The following is a 16,275-nucleotide window of genomic DNA, read 5'->3' as shown; positions in this document are numbered from 1 at the left end:
CTGGCTGGCCCCTTGCCCACTCAGCATACTACAGCAAGCTGCCAGGACAGGAGGGGTGAGGGTAACTGTATCACAGCCAGAATGACTATATGGGCTATAAGAGGCTGCCAGGAGGATAGAGAGCAAAGACTGAGGGCTGATGGGATGTGATGCTGATGAGATCAGAGGTCCTGCTGCCTGTATTTTTCTGGTCTCAGGAGTTAAGTTCAAAAAGAATTCTTATTGGATAACTGCTTCAGCTTTGTTTCTCTAATGCCTAGTACACACAGCACGACTTTAGGCCTGATTTCCCACTTAACAGTTTTTGGAGCTCCCAAACAAAAGCTCCAGATCAAAGGCAAATTGGCATTGCCTCTGTGCTCACAAAACGCTACTTGAGCGCTATGTGTCAACCTTTTAAAGAAGTGAGCCAAATAGCTAGACAGTGCCATGGGTTTAGGGGAGACCAGGGAAGTGATCGCCTGTAACTGAACTAAACTATCTGATACATTTGCAACACAGACCAAAGTTGATGTTGCACCTAGAGGACAAAGGATATAAATGCTATGCCATTACGAAATGATCCTTGTCAATTCCCTTGTCAATGTGGATTAATGGAAAAATGCAGCTTTAAGATCAGACATACTGGAGATTTGTCCTAGTAAAAGATTTTGTAGTGTGTGACCCCCTCTCGTCAGTCAGTCATGTAACCACCTATCTAAACAGTGCCTAGATACCCAACCTACCCCCTCCAAATGACATAATTCCCATCAAATCCCGTAATTTACATCATAGTTTACATCATGTGTCTGTGTTTCCCTGGCTCTTGGGGCTGTCACTCGAACGTACGTTTGCATTTTCATGGTCCCCACCACTATGCACACAAAGAGCATAGAGCTGGATCAAGAGACGCTCCAGTGCATTCCAGTAGTTGTAGGTTGACAACCTTTTGATCAAAAGCCAATGCCACAGTCCTTTTTTTCTGTTTTCTCTCATGTAGCACCACTCTCTAAATTATTTGCGCCTAGTTTTATTTGATAATGTAATCAATAACAAAAACTTTACTCCAAACATTCTAAATTTTGTCAGCTCAGTTTAATAAAATGTGTTCTCCTGTTTCCTGTTAAAATCCAACTAACTGCAAATGATTGTGATCATCCACTAGTTTGTTCAGTGCCTGTCTGCAGATAATTAGGCAGGTTTTTCATTCAGTGCACCTGGGCCCATGCTCCTCAGCCACAATTAAAGCTTCCTCTGAGGGACTTTGTCTGTGTGCTGCATTTTTTCTTCAATGTTTTTACTCACCTGCGTTCACGTAACTACACTGCTCGGACTGCAACTTTTAAAATAAAGTTTGGGGCTTGCCTTGGTACTCACAGTGCTTACAGCCCATAAACGCTGCTGTGTGGATTCATGCTTATCATTATTATTTTGTCTGTTTATGTGCTTCATGTGAACAAACAGTTCTGCTTCTTGGTTTAAAGTGCTGAATCTTTAGTGTTTATGTGAAAACTTTACTTCCTGCCTTCCTGGCGCCTGATCATGACTAAGCCACAACACAGGCCTCCTTTCCCATTTCCCTCCTCTGTTCAGGAAGACTGGCTGTGAGGTCATGAGGTCACAGTCTTTTTAGAGGGACAGTCCACGGTGAGACATGTCAAGGCTCTCTGGGTATGACAGGATCGGAGGACAAGGACAGAAAATAACAAATACTTTATAGATACAGGGAAGAAACTGGGTCTGTACAAAAGGTTCCCCAAACTAATCCTTGTTGACATTTTACCTGGACACACAACATCAATTGGTCTTTTATGTTTTTGCTTCTGCTGACAACATTGATGTGTATTTAATATGCTTTGTATGATAACACTGAAAAAAATGCAGAGACTCTCCCACTGCGTTACAAGCAACTATAGAAAGACAGATGTTGCTGTTATGCAAGAAGTTGCCAAAAACAGAATTAGTCTCTGGAAAACCAGAGAAATCTGGAAACATCACTCAGTATGTTTACATGATGTTAGAAAAAGTAAAATTATTGTGTTAGCCCAGGTTAACTTTTAAAATGTATGTAAACATGTTAGTCTGAATGAAATCATACTAAGACAAATTTCTTGAAGTCAGACTGACACACCTAAATAATGTGGTTGGGGGTTGCCTTACTCTTTCATGTATACACCTCTACCGGACATTAACCGGCATAGGTGTTCTAGACCTGGAATAAATCCGTAGAAGAAAGCCAGTAAAAACAATCAAACAAAAAAAAGAAGGGAAAAACATAACAACACAAAGGTAAAAAGTAAAAGGTAGAGAATGTAAAAAATGTACAGCTCTGAAAAGATAAGCATGTTTTCACCGTTCAACTGTTTGGAGCTTGCTAAGTTGTTTGGTATGTGATGTAATAGGTCAACTGGAAGAAGGTTCAAAAGCATATCGCTTCCCCACTGTGGTGGAGTCGGACATCATTCCATTATTAAATTGATTCTCCCACGGTGCTTTTATACTGGGACAAAGACAGTAGTCCCATTAAATGGCCTAAACGAGCAATAACTGTTGCTCACCTTAACTGTGCATGTCAAGGTACTGACTGAATTCATGCAGGATAGAACAGCCATATGAAAAGAAGATATCCTGGTAAAAAAGTCATGGATGACCATTAAAAGAAAACAGTTGTCTTGGGAATCAGACAGGAAGAGACCTAACCAATCAATCAGTTCACTGGAGAGGGATTCCCCTTCTTTGGTCATGGTATTGATGGCTTTCCAAATGTGTGGAATCCGCTTTGCGCTGTCAATCGCTGATTGATCTCCGGTCCAGCGGGACCTCTTTGATGTAAAGAACAAAGGGTTCCTATTGGGTTACACAGGTCAGGATTGATGATGTGTGAAATCAAGGCCTCAGAGGGGAAAATAAGAGGAAGACACTCTCATCTTCCCATGGGAAAAGCACAGTTTCTCTAAAACATGCCTTACGCAAAAGCTCTTTGGAAAACCGTTTACATGTACAAAGGCTGGCGAAGCATCAGATAAAAGTGCACTTCAAAGCAGGACTCAAGGCTCAGGGTATTTTGTTATTGGCAAAGCAAGAATGAAGGTGCTTGGGCCGTTTCCTTCGTAAAAGTCACCTGACATGGGGCGTTCACTACTTGAGTGAATAAAAATTCCTGTTTATCATTTCAGGGAGAAGATAGGAGCCATTTTTGACAGAGAGGGCCACCTCATCTGAGGCCTTTGGCTGCTCCTCTCGCTTTCTGTCATCTGTCATCTTCTTCCTCTCTTCCCTCCCCTCCCTTTCTCCAGTCTGGGGATAGACGCGCTGACAGATGGACCGAGGACATCCGGACGCAGGAGTGGGGAGGGAGTGCATAAAGAGGGGGAGGAGGGTGAGAAGGGTGGACCTGGAGGGAAAGAAGCCAGAAGAGAGGGAGCAACAACAGCAGTTGTCAGATACAAAGTGTTTCTCCACGCGAGCGAGGGAGAGATGTCTGATTCCGGGAAAGGAGGGACGATGAAGTGGTTGAGGGAGCAGAGCACTGAGAGGGTGGAGGGGGGCAGCGTGCGGGCTTGAGTTCCTCAACACCTGGTGGGGATTATAGGGAGAAGGATGGTTGGGAGTTGGGCAGGGGGGTTCTGTTGTGTTCTGGAGGAAAGACTTTTTTTCTTCTTTTCTGGCAAGATGCTAGATTACACTTGGAGTGGATGTAGAGGAAGTAGGGCTTTTCCAAAACACTCGCACACATGAACACAATCGTCAGGGTCTTAAAAAGGTGATTTATTGCCATTTAAGGTTAAAGTTTCTTTAGATTTCAGTGAAAGTAGTCATGAAAGGATGCGGACAGCGTTATTCTATATTTCTGTTGCCAACAAAATCTAACGAAAAGCCCAAAACCAACAGTGTGTAAACACTTCTGTCAATACTTTCTGACTTACCTACCCTGTTTGTGGCACTCAGCAGCAAGATAATTTGGGCTAACGGTGTAAGTCTTTTGCAGAATTTTTAGCGTATGAGTTGAGGACACAATTCTCAAAATTGAGATGGCTGACCTAGCAGCGACTGGTGCTAACTCTGTAAACTGTGCTAATGAACAAAAGAAGTGCTGACGGAGGTAATGGTCTTGAACAGGGAGGACGCAAAAAGTGGACGCTACACTTCAGCAATGAAGTCCCGTCCCAATATCAGCGTTAACCACCATATGAGCGCATTGCAAAGTGACCAGTGGGATACAAATATGCACTACCATGCATGCACGGTTGAACCAGTTTACTGCAATAAACCACAGGGAAAGCTCACATTACAACACACACATAAAGTAAAGGACATAAAGGACACCATTACTCCATTATATCTTCAGCAAATAGTGGTTTGCTGCTAAATGTATGCCCTAAATGTCGTTTGCAAAACCTATAAAAAACAGCAATAGATGGTTCCATTTATTAAAAAAAAAAAGGCTCCGTAATTTCCTTAACAGCTGGGCACTGTGTGTGTGTGTGTGTGTGTGTGTGTGTGTGTGTGTGTTGATGGTAATGAAGGGACATGTATGCCAGTGCAATAGTGTGGCTAAATGATGTGTTTTGTGTTTTTACTTTTTAAGCAACAATTGAGCTCAGTGGCACAGGGTTATAACATATATCAGGCTTAGACACACAGGCAATACTTAGCACTGTCAATACATCGTTGTGTGGATAAACTGTTGAAAGAAATAAACAGGATAGAGAAGGAAGAAAAAAAAGAAAGGAGACACACTGAAAATAATGAGGGATTAATTAAAGAGCCTGAAAAGTCAAGAAAGTAGTGAAGCAGGTACATCAGTCTATCTTTGTCTGTTGAGAGATCCCGAGTTTGTCACTAGCAATATTTCCATAGGAGTAGTGAAAAAACTTCACAGAAAAAGATGCAACAAAACATCGCACCATGAAGCGTTAACAGGGGACAGGCACAGGGAACCCTGGCTGCTTAAACATGAATCCAGCCCATAATGAATAATGTAGAAATAATGTTAGCCCAGCTTGTTGTTGCTGCTGCTGCTGCTTTTTTTTTAAATAATAATTAAAAAAAAGACAAAATAAAGAAGAAAGTGCCGAAAAATTTCTGGAAATAATTTCAAATATGTAATTATGACAATTATGAATATCATTTTCGCCTAGTATTTTTTGTCTCTGACATTAAACCCTAGCTCTTTAAAAAAAAAAAAAAAAAAATCTAAATCCACTAAATACTTGCAATTTGTGGAATTTCATACCAAGTTGCTTGTTGACTTCTTAGCGATGTTTTTGTTTTTGACAGAAATCACACCAATTTGCTCAGGGTTCAAAGGTTTAAATGCTTTTGAAAGGTATACGAAAGCAGAACAAAAAAGTTATATCACTCCAGGTTTTAAAGGATTAATGATATGTCTTACAACTAACACTGCCCCATAGCTCTTTAAAAAATAACTGTAAAGCATGTCCTTTCATAGATTAATGCTCAGATCACCTTCAACTGACTGTTATGGGAGTCTCCAATATTAAGGTCTTCTTGTCTGATTTTGGTTTTACTGATTCATAGAGAAGCACATCATTGTTCCATGTCTAATTTTAGCAACATTAGGGACTCTGACAGGAGCATGATTTGGAGAGAAGATGAGGTCATTTTGGTGGGAGAAGAGACCTTCCAGATTACAGCAGGAGATTGGGAGTGACTCTGCTATCCTGACATTCAGTGGAAAGGTCAACAAACCATTGGGGGAGACGGGAAGAAGCCAGCAGTGGCTGTGACACCAAAGCCTTGCTTATTAAAATCTTTCCCCTGAGCACGAAACTCTGTCATTTTGCATCAAGCTAAAGCAGAATGTGTAGAGAGATTTTTGTGAGAGTAACAGCTCTGTTTCTGTGCAGATGAGTCGTGTTGTAAAAATTGGTATTTTCCTCAGGCACAATGGGGTGTCTTCCCTGCATCTTTTACATACTTTAGTGACTTGCTATATGAGCTGTAACTGGAGGGAAAGTGGAGGGAGTATCACCAACAATCCAGTTAGTGATTTACCGCGGTTCACACTGTGTACAAAGAGCCTGCTTGGACCATGTAGACAGCACATTACACATAGTGCACCCATGTTTGTGCTCTTTTTATCATTTTAATTGAAGGATTCACACCCACATTGACCTCTACAAAAAAAACCAAACATCTAATTGCACAGTGGAACTGACAGCTGCATTGCTGGTTATGGCAGTAATACACAGCCAGGTTGTTGACGTAGGTAAAACCACAGAAAATGACTTTAACCCAAATTTGAACTATACTTCACAGTACGTTGAATCACCGCTGACGTAAATGAGACCAATGTCAACAGAAAACTGTTTCTTTATAAAATGTTTCAACAGCTGGATGGTTCAGAACACTACAGCTAAAAGAAAAGAGAGAGTATGACAAGAGGACAAGAAATAAAATATAAGGAGAAAGAAGCCACTTAGTATGTTAACATGATAGTAGAAAAAGTTGAATTATTGTGTCAGCCCGACTAAAACTGGACTTTTAAAAAACATGTTAACATGTTGAACTGAAATCATACTTAGCAGAATTTTTTTAAATTCAGACTAACACACCCACATAGTGCAGTTTGCGGTCAATTTACTCTTTCATGTATATGCTTCGACCAGACCCAAACTTGCCTAGGCATTCTGTGTATGCTCCACAGGCCCCACACCGGGCTTTGGCCCAGAAGTCGAACACCACAAAGTCATAGAAGAAAGCCAGGAAAAACAAAAGAAAAGGCGGTAAGAAAACAAAACAAGACTAAGGTATCAACAAAAAGTAGTAGAGTACACACAAAATGTACAGCGCTGAAAAGTTATTCATGTATTCACCGTTCAACATGCAACCTTTTTGCCGCTTGTTAACTTGTTTGGTATGTGACATAACAATTCAACTGGAACAAGGTCCAATAGCAACTAGCGGTGCGTTCGTAAATGCTCACTCTGAGTGCCAGAGTGCACTTTGGCACAAACTGGACCGTTCGTAAATTTAGTGCGCTGTTGTAACATACCGCTCCATTCGACAGACAACCGGACTCTCGGCAGAGCGAACTCTTGGCACTCAATTTGGGGAGTCAGAGCAACAGAGGGGTTAATCCGGGGAGAAATGAAACGCTTTGATGTTTTTTTTTAACAGCAGCTTTCTAATTTTAGGCTATATCTACATTAATCTGTTTTAAATTTATGACATTTTATTTTGAAATCTCAAGCGCTGCTTTTTACTGTGGACAGGCAGAAACTGAGGGGTTAGGAAATGCTGACACAGACACCCCTGTTCGCTTTCTGATTGGGAGTTTAAAGCCATGACATGTCTATCTCTGATTGGTCACGCCCAAGTCATGTGACCTTTTGGTGGAAGAAAACACTTTCTGACATGGATAACAAATTACAGCCGTTGCTGACCTTGTTGTCTCTGCTAGCAGCTGTTGTGAAGTTAAATTCTGCATTTTATCTTGCTACTACGGCTTACATGAGCAGTAGGTTAGCTATTAATTGAGCGACCTGTAACAGTTCACACCAGCTCGCGCATGTGCAGTGTACTTGAATGGTCGTGTGATATATCTTTATAGCTTGTTAATATGGACGGAGATTAGAACTGCAACGGTGCTAAAACACTCATATCGCCTGAAATCATTTTTGTTTTAAGACTCTGTCATAAATTAACGGAATGTGGATGCGGCCTTAGTGTAGAGTGACAGGTTAGATTTATGAACACACCGTAGCTGAAAGTATGCATATCGCCACCTACCATGGCGGAGTCAGATATACTTCCATCAGTAAATTAATTCCCCCCAGGTGCTTATATCCTGGGACAAGGACAGTAGTCCATTTAAATGGCCTAATCGAGCTGTAATTGTAGCAGGACTTAACTGTCCATGTAAATGTACTGAATGAGGAAAGGAGAGATGTGTGGAGAAGAGTAGAAACAGCATCAGACATGAGAGGTGAAGGACATCAGTGGAAATGGTTCACAAACAACAGAATGAAAGCAGGCAGGTGTCCTATCAATCCAATCAGTGAAGGTAAAGAGGATGGAGGGATAAGAGAGGGTGAAAGAAACCAGGGATCAGGGAAGTCTGATGGCAAGAGACTCTACAGAAGTGGTCAGAGGTGCATTGTGGGAGCTGACCCAGAGGCCCAAAAATGCTGAATAGAGGAGTTTGGCTTAGTTCTGTGCTGAAACTACTAGAATGGTCAAACTGAACAGCAGCATCCATTCAGAATTATTACAAGCTGCAGGCTGGTGGTGTTTAACACTACTCTGTTTATTTTATACACACATTCATGTTTTTTTTTTAATAATTTATGTTTATTTATCAGTAGGTAAATAAAATGAATGTGTCCCCTAAAACACTTTTATTTTGTACCCAAAGTGCTCAAAGTTGAAATTGCATTGTCATATTCTATTTTATTACTTAAGGAGAGTTTTCCTATTGACTCATAGAAAAAGCAAATTATACCCGTTTTCCACCAAAATTTGTGCACACACACAGGTTTTTCAACCACGAGTAAACACGGGTTCCCCCCTCACAACCAGATATGGGATTGTAAAAATTAAAAAAAGCATAAAAATAACATATATAAAAAAAACATGTTGAAATATTGACATTTGTAGTTGGTGTGGCCAGATTGGGAGATTAAAAAAACACCCTTAGCATAACTTACACTACAGGAAAAATCTGGAGGAATAATCTCTAATACCATCAAAACTGACTACTGTAGAAAATGGAGAAATGAGGCGCAAAATCAGCTTGATTCTTGTGTTTACCCGCCATCAGCAACTACTAGATGGTGAACAGTGGAGTTGGGGACTAAAGGGGAATTAAAATGAGAGTGAATGCTGTTTCAGCTGCTTCTACGTTGTTTTAAAAAATATATACTGTGTTTAAATTTGTTCTGCCAATCATTTTGCAAGTTACGTTTTGAATCTTTTTCTAATAACACACTATTATCGGGACATTTGGACTAATAACAACAATACAGGTGCCCGGGTAAGAATACTGCAACAGGAACAGGATGATGAGCTTTCCCTTTGAAAGGAGTTACACTGAGTGAAACTGTCTCTATTTTACTGTCCTTATACCTTCAACATCATCGTGGATTGTGTGTCTTTAGAGTCAAACACAGTTGATTACAGCAATTTCGATTCCTCAAGATCAACGTAAAGCTGAGGAGTGTAAAGTAAAAACCCAACCCGGTGTGATTGGGATGCGTGATCCCTGGACCACTCAGAGACAGGCTGTGACAGCAGGCTTAAGGAAAAACCATTAACCATGAGAGGATCCTCGAGACTGGGGCCAAACACATGACTGAACAGACACATGGAGGCCTGATGTGAGAGGGAGGAAGGGACGGGGGGAGCGGAGAGGAGACAGAGGGACAGAGATGATCCCAGTGACACAGTTACTCACAGGAAGAGAGAGAGTATCGGACTTTCAGGATCTATTAGGCCGTCTGTCAATCACACAGCGAAAGACGTTCAAATACAAGCCATTATTATTAAGACTGATCGTCATATCATCAGCCGGATTAGAAATGTTCGTCAGTACAATTATTTAAAACTATGGTCTGTTCCAGGCTACTAAAATAAATCTGCATTCTCTTCTGTTTCTGGCACAGGACCTACATGTACCAGCATGTATTATGTTTGAGATTATCAATGGCAAGCCGATGAGCATGTTTACTTCACAAGGTAAGCTTCTTATCACATCTGCCAAGGGAAAGAAAGTATTCCAGTGAGTCTGTGAATCACTAGTTAAGGCCTGCATCTCATGATCATTTTAATAGCAGTTCTTTATATTTTGTTTGATTTGTTGATTAATCAATTAGTCTACAAAATGTCAAAAAAAGTAAATAATGCCAGTCACAGTGACGCAGAGTCCAAGAGTCCAGATGTCTGGTTTGTTAGACCAACAGTTTCAAACACAAAGATATTCAATTTCCCATGAAATAAAACATTAAACAGCAGACTATCTTCACATCTGAGAAACTGGAAAGAGGATATGTTGGCATTTTTGCTGGATAAATTATTTAAAGTCCACCTTCAGACATATTTTAAAGTATGTATACTTCTTATACTAATATCTAAAACACATGAATTCCACCCATGTAGCTCCTACTTGGTACATGTCTACAAACTGTGCGATATTCTTGCCATTGTAAGGTGAAAGGAAAAAAAATGCAAAATAATCTTGCTTGATTTACCAATAATATGAGTAAGAAATAGTATATTTTGAACAATAGGCTGCAGGCCGTTAAGACACAGTCCAGAGGTCACGACTGGCCCCTGAGCAGAATTTTTACATAGCTTATTTAAATAGACAAGAGAGAAAAGAAAGAAGAAAATGAAACTTACCTTCATATAGTTCCTCAGCCATCCACTGACGTCAGAGGAATACATGATGGTGGAAGTAAATTGACTGGTGCAGCTGGTTACAGAAGACATTGGCAGACATTATAAACATGCTATCCAAATGACGAATACTGAGAAATAACATTGGAATCTGAATGTTTCCATTTAAGGTAAAACAGTGACTAAAGACTTGGCTTCCTCTCGTTTTGCATCAGATTTTGGCCCAATATATATGCAGTATTGGCAACACTGTGCATACGAATGTATCAATGGACAGTCTGGACCTACGTAAGTATAGTAGGTAAAATTAGAAGTTGAGCAGACTCCAAACTAAAAGAGACCATCACTAAGAAAGTGAATAACATGGACATGGTGATCATAAAGCAGCAGTGATGAGTAGTATGTTGACTGTGTGTGTGAATTAGGCACAGTGTGTGTGTGTGTGTGTGTGTGTGTGTGTGTGTGTGTGTGTGTGTGTGTGTGTGTGTGTGTGTGTGAAGGGTAAATAGGATATGCCAGTCAGAGCTAACACCCACATCACAGATGGCACTTCCCGTAAATGTGTTCCTTAGAATCTACTGGGGCCAAAACACACACACACACACACACACACACACCTTTTTAGAGCAGCAGGTTGATGTCACCAGTTGGTCCAAAGTCAATGCAATGCAATCCCTCTACTGGCCACTAGATGCTGCCTGCAAGAAAACCAGAGATACAAACTAAATAAACAGACAACATAGAAACTGTTGATTTTTTTTATCCTTAAAGTTGAGATGAAATGAGTAAATATGTGCTAACATACGATAGTACCACAGAGTTAGTTAACTTGCTAGTAACAGAATGGTACGTCACTGTCGTTTTCCCAAAATACTGTGGTTGCAGGCTGAGGGCTAGAATTTATTCATTTGATAAAAGTGTATCTGTAACAGTGGCAGACTATGCACAGGCATTTTACAGTGGACTGCTTCAGCAAATAACATTACATGCAATACACAATAAGCTTTGTGCTTCACACTTGGAATTGTTTTTGTACATTTATAAGGCGCCAGACTGCATGTAACTGCATCAAAATAGAGGTTGTTTATTAAAAAAAGTGACAGTGGAGTATCCCCCGCACCCTCAAAAAAGGTCCTAGCTAAGGCCTTAATGTTATCTTAACGTTAGTCCCTAAAGCCGAGAAATGCCCTAAAATCCAACAAACGTCCTAAAATCAGAGAAATGTCCTAAAATCCAAGAGACATGTATGGAGCTGCTGCGACTGACCCCTGACCTCCTGCTATTTTGCAAAAGTGGCCCCCAAGCAAAGCAAGTTGAGCATCCCTGCTGTACACTGATACAGTACAGAGGCCAAGTCAAATTCTTTGAATTTGATTGTAAACATGCTTCACATCTGTGTGGTAAAAAAAATAGGGATTGGGGCTTTCAAAATACCAATGCCTCTTAAAAAACCCCCACAAAAACAGAAAAACATATTGGAGGCCTCGACAAGCTTCCTACTCACCAAACAGGTTGTGGTCGGCCAGGAAGGAAGGATGTCTGATCCACTAGAGTGACCTTCGACCCACATGGCTCTGGACCAGTAACACGCCAAGAAGCCAGGAAGTCCACCACTTCCTTATCTGAGGAACGGAGACTGGCTGTTCCCACGTTTGGGCCCTTGTTCCAGAGAAAAAGGAACCAGATAAAACAACTGAAAACTGAGCCATGTCAGAACCCGGCAGCTTTTATGGGAAGGGAGTAGTTGGACTTTTTTTTTTCCTTTTTTTCTGAGAACAAGTGTTCCTTTTTATCTGAACTCTTTCGCAGCACTGCAGGTCTTTGTAGGCAAAATGCATGTCAGGTGGCATTGGAACCACAGACTGTATAAAATAACGGACGTAGCCACCGTGATGTCACTCATTGGTTTGTGGACACTTTTTAAGGCCTCGAATTCTGTAGTTTGACCGTCAGTGATGCCACTTTTAAAGCTAGAAGTGACCATGTTTTTGGGAAGAGGGTGTAGCCCAAACATTAGCAGCTGGCTTTATCAGCACAGTGATGGTAATGCAAATATGGTAATGAAAATATGGTAATGCAAATATTCCACAAAAAAAAAAAATCATTCAAACAAAACGTATTCAACAGAAAAACTGAACATCAATCTCTACAGAGATCTTAAAGTAAAACCAAATGCTGGTTAAGACTGACTGAATGTTACAATTAGCTTTCATAAAATGAAAACACTGAGAAATAACGAAATCTGAGCCATGGTTATGTTACCTAACCAATGTTGCTGCCATGGTAGTAATTGTTGAGGAAAGACACCTACCTGTCACTCAAAGCAGCCTGCTCTTAATTATGCAAAACTTTAAGCCTTATATAAAATATACGCAGGTGAGTTTTATAAAAAATGTTTCTTGTACCATGCTGTAAACATGTTTATTTCTGCTGTGAAGTTGACTTTTGGACGTGGCGGTCTATGCAGATTGACTTGATTTTGGAGCTGCCCTCATGTGGCCATTAGAGGAACTGAATTTTTTGGCATTTGTGTGTTGGCTTAATTTTTCAGTTCTTGAGGGTTCAACTTGAATGTAACTTGTGAGCAGCATCTGCCCATATGTCACAAATCCTTTTAATTTTGCCATCAGATTAACTAGTAAATGCTACCTGAAAACCATTAAAATAGGCATTTGCTAAAGCCCCAATTTTGTTACATGACTCCAGAAAAAGCATTGTAGAAAATGCAGATACTATGCAGGACAGGTTGAGGGACAGGTTAACACTAAAACATCAAATTACAGCTCAAAATAACTCCTGCAGTAAATGGTAAGAAATTCAGCTGCCAGTCACTGACATACTTAATCAGCATGCTTGATTTTATAAAAAAGAACATTACATGGTTGTTACAGAATAATAAATAAGGTTATGGAATTGTTAACTGACATTTATTTGTATTTTGGCGGTGGCTGAATCATTGGCATTGTTTTGGCATGAAAATTTGAGGATATAGAACACATCACCAGCTATTCATACTGTCAATAATAAAAAAACCAAAAATGGACATAACAGTTTGCTATGAATATGCTAATGATGCTATAGTACTTGAGTGATTATTATTATTATTATTATAAGTGATTATTACAATAATATCACATTATTCGGTGATGATAAAACATACAGAAATACGTTTTGGTGATATAGACGCAGTATAGACTACATACAAGTGATCTACAAATGTTGCTCTCAACCCTCTGGGCCTGTTACCTCCTTCAACCAAACTATGACGAATTACATGTTTAATTCTAATATTTCTAGAGGCTTCTAAATGTAGGTCCAGTAATTCAAGGCGGAAAAAAACATTTGCAAACAAACATGTAATTTTTTCTGCTGCTGTGACCTTACTTCTGACCTTTACGGGTTTTGTATCTGTGGTGCTTTGCCAGAATATATTGGTAGCGTTGTGTTATTGCTAATGTTACATATTTTATGCTATATACTCTACTAAAGTAAATAATGACTTTATTGACTGGCTATAGCAACTTGTAATGCTTATTTGTCTCTTGGTAGAACTTTTTAAAACTACTTAGTATCTTCCTCAGGCAGGAACATCTGCTTGTGACCCTCTCATCTTGTAACCATCACGTCGGGCTCTTCATTTGTCACCTTTGTGTCCTGCATTTCCCCTCTCATAACTGCGGCATGCAAAGAAGACAAATCGTGGACACACAACTAGAGGAAACACATTTTTTCAGGGACACACGGTCCTGAGCAGCAGTAGCCTGATGCAGTGTAGCATGCTGGGACATCTTTGGTCTCAGCTAAAACACTCGTGGCCTGTTTTTACAGGGCTTAGCGTGTTGAAAGCTTATCTCCGGTGAAAAGGGGGGAGTGGTGGATAAAAAAAGTGAGGGGAAAGAGAGAGCGAGCACAGGAAAAAAAGCTGACTTCCGCACAGGGAAGGTTCAAAGGGACGTCCGCTCCTGCATGATCTGTTTGTTGTCATTTGATCCCGGAGTTGATTTTCTGTCTCTCTCTCTCTCTCTTTCTGCCTTCCTGTTCCTCTCTTTCACTCACAGGAAAAAGAGGGATGCATGTACACAAGGCCTCTGACAAAAGGTTTACTCTTTTCCCTTCCTTTGTGTGCCAATAAAATGTTATTTGATTCTTCTCAGACTTCCTGTATCCTGGACACAAGTGTACTGGACCCTAAATAGTTTCACTTCCATGACATATAACAAGCTAAAGTCCATAACCGTCTTACAGTCCAATAAGCCACAAAAGGCGATAGAGTGCTTTTTTACTAATACCAATTCTTGGTCATTTTCCAGGAAAGACTAATTAACTGTGTTAAGCATTAAGTGTCTTTTCTTACTCGCATACCTTAGTTTTAGATATTTACATAACATGTCCAGTGACCATGCAATGTTTTCTTTGTGCTTTTTTACTTTCCTTCCTGTCAGCAAACAGCCAGAACAACTACAGGGTGCAACAGCTATGTTAACTACACAGAGCACTTGATTTGCATCAGTATTGGCTAAATTTGGGTGAAATTTGCCATCGTTTCATTTTAAACTTTCACTTTCAAAATTAGCCTAGGTTAAACAAACACTACACTATTGTTAGAGCTCACACTCAATATGTTTACATGCACAGTTCAGTCGAGCTATGGTCATAGCTCGATTAGGCCACTTAATTGGACTGCTGTCCTGTTCTGATCAAGCATCAGTCTCCTGGGGCTGAAAAATGAAGCCAATGGCCAATGCAGAAGTACCAAAAACTGTGATTCCTCTGATAGCCACTTGAGGCTGGCGTCCAGAGTCAGTCCCCATAGACCCCTGTGCTTAGTTATCATACTTTACAATCTAGTACAAAAACAGTTTGGGTCTCTATAGCTAATTTCAACATTCATGAGGGACAGGGGTGATTTTTTTAAATAACTTTCCTGTTTGAATATATTAAGGCTTGAAACTATGCATAATTATAGGCATGCTGCTTTGAGTAACAGGTGGGATGCTGTCTGTTAACAATGACTAACCTGAAAGCATAATGTGCTTTACAAAGTGCAAGGTGCAAGATGCAGGCACTAAACAAAGCCAACAAATCAAATCAATTGAAAATAAAAACTCATGAAATAATACTATAAATAATAAATAAGCCAATAAACCAATAAAAGTAAAAAAATGCACCTAAGTTAAAACCAATACAAGAAGAAAAAAAAAAAGTTAAAATAGTCAAACTCAAGGCTAAATAACGAGATTCAACAAACCAATGGGTGACATCACAGTGGCTACTTCCATTATTTTTATGAATTTTCTGGACACAGTGCTAAAATCCAACTACACGTTTTCTCACTTTGCTCAGTCGGTCAGTTCCTGACGCATATCATAAAATACTGTCTTGACTGTTTACACCACACCACCAATCCTGTGCACTCTTGTGTCCTCTTGGGGGAAACAGGGACTTTATTTTACCAGATCCGCAGTAAGAACTTTAACTGCCAATCATGTAAAAATGAAAACCTGTTTTGTTTAGTTTTTATGAGCGAGGCAACGGAAGCAGGCTGTTAAACCCTTCTGGCAAACAGGCGGCATTTTTCCGGCCGAGGAAAAGTCAAACAGAGACATAAAAAACAAACAGAGGAGCCATTAATTGCACACTGTGCAGGTTTCACTGTTTACCTGTCCCCTTCTACACCTATTTGAACAGGTGTCACTGTGTGTGTGTGTGAATAGGTGTGCACATTAGATAAACTACAATCAATTATTGTTAGGTCCATAACCTGAATTCAGGGTGACACTCACTGTAACTCAATAAGCGTGGGTGCGAGGTCTTCCTCTCCTCCTGCCTGTCTTCCTCCTCTTCTTCTTTCTCTTTCCACTCCCCTCTCCTTTGTCCCTGGCCTCCGTTTATCGCCTCGGTCCCTGGAGGGGGTTAAGGGGGAATTTCCGAAAAAGA

At 40.3% G+C, this 16,275-nt stretch overlaps 1 protein-coding gene across 1 annotated transcript in view; it reads right to left on the bottom strand.

Annotated features, from left to right (window-relative positions):
- The window catches only part of dusp6 (dual specificity phosphatase 6), a 41,673-nt gene extending 25,398 nt beyond the window's left edge, over positions 1-16,275 (bottom strand). Inside the window, exons 1-4 of the mRNA XM_088080183.1 lie at positions 16,122-16,275; positions 11,843-11,997; positions 10,956-11,036; positions 10,342-10,414 (exon numbers count right to left, since the gene is read on the bottom strand). The gene's annotated coding sequence lies outside the window, so the exon portion shown is untranslated. The remainder of the gene's footprint in view (positions 1-10,341; positions 10,415-10,955; positions 11,037-11,842; positions 11,998-16,121) is intronic.

The sequence above is a fragment of the Plectropomus leopardus genome, chromosome 7, assembly GCF_026936395.1.
Source record: "Plectropomus leopardus strain MGB_pleo_1.0 chromosome 7, ASM2693639v1, whole genome shotgun sequence".
Taxonomy (NCBI): Eukaryota; Metazoa; Chordata; class Actinopteri; order Perciformes; family Serranidae; genus Plectropomus; species Plectropomus leopardus.
Note: the sequence above shows the minus strand (reverse complement) of the source record. Positions and strands in the feature narration are given on the sequence as shown.